This window comes from Lucilia cuprina, chromosome 4 (genome assembly GCF_022045245.1).
Source record: "Lucilia cuprina isolate Lc7/37 chromosome 4, ASM2204524v1, whole genome shotgun sequence".
In the NCBI taxonomy this organism is placed as follows: Eukaryota; Metazoa; Arthropoda; class Insecta; order Diptera; family Calliphoridae; genus Lucilia; species Lucilia cuprina.
Window position 1 is genome coordinate 5,910,038 of NC_060952.1, and position 1,468 is coordinate 5,911,505.

The window sequence follows — 1,468 nt, forward strand, 5'->3', positions numbered from 1 at the left end:
ATGTCATCGAATCTTGTATTGATGATTGGCGCTCATCTCCATGGCTGCACATTGACACCGATGACATCGAAAACGAGTGCAAACAATTTACGCGCGACTTACGCACTCTTGACAAAAGCATACGTGAATGGTCGCCTTATTTGTATATTGTTGGAGTGCTGAGAGAATTAGTTGCATCATTGCGTACTATAACCGAATTGCAAAATCCAGCAATTACCGAACGTCATTGGATGGAATTGATGTATGTAACAAAGGTAAGATCTGGTTTGCATGGATGGAGGATGGAATGTATAGTTATAACCCTATTTTTGCCTGAATGTGCTGATATATATGTTTTATAGTTAAATGATATTCTTTTTCTAAGATTATGTTTTCATTCTTTTAGTTATTTAATATGGATTCAATTTTTTTTCATTTTGATACAACTTTACCCTAAATCTCTGATTTTCTCAATACTGATCTGATAGTACTATTGAAGTGAAGCAAATTTATTTGTTTTCTTTCCGTGGATACAGTTTGACAAATGTTTTGGCATAAGGCTGTGTTATGCTTTTGATTTAAATTATTAGATTTTTTTCTATCTTCAACGGATATTCTGAATACGTTTTTGTTTTATAAAATTTAAATACTTTACACTGTGTAGCATGTAGCATCAATTGCTTACAAAAACTTTTAAAACTTCAATAGCAATATTTCAATAGTTACTTCCTATATAAGGCACCATCTTATTTCAACAACATCCAGCCATCCATCCATCTGTATATTGATCCACATTTTACTTGCAAACAATGTTTTTCAATATAATTTTTAACAAAATCTTTGTTGTTTAGTTTCGGTAAGTGGAATGTGTAAATATTTCTGATTTCTTGGAACTTTTTTCCTTAACTCTACGTTTTGTAAGGTAAATCGCCAAACAATTACTTAAATTAACATTACAAAGTAAATTTGAAATTCAAACTTTCGACAACATGTTTATAAAATCTCAACACGATGCAAATGATTACTTCTAAACACACGTAGTCATTGTAGTAGATGCCTGAAGGTAATTTCATTTACGTTTTTACCTATGTATGTATACCTGCGTAGTTACGTCTGACTGTAGGTATTTTACCCAACTACGGACACGTAGTGTTTAAAGGAGTTAAAAACAAAAAGAAACACAACAGCTCTATTTTTTTAGACCAAAGGGTGAATTTTAACCAAGTGAACATTAAAATTAGTTTAATTTATGAGGCGTAAATTGGAAAAACTAATTTTGAAGTTTTAAACGAAAACAAGCGAAGAATATTTAAATATTCAAAGTTACTTAAAATGATAAAACTATTGATTTTTTTTTAAATTAGCAAAACATATTTATATTCCCTGAGCTATCGATTATGTTAATTGTGCTCAAAGCTTAATCACAAAAGTTATTAGAATATTTTTCATTTCTAGTTAAGTTCTAGCTCAGTTCTAGTTCAGTTCTAGT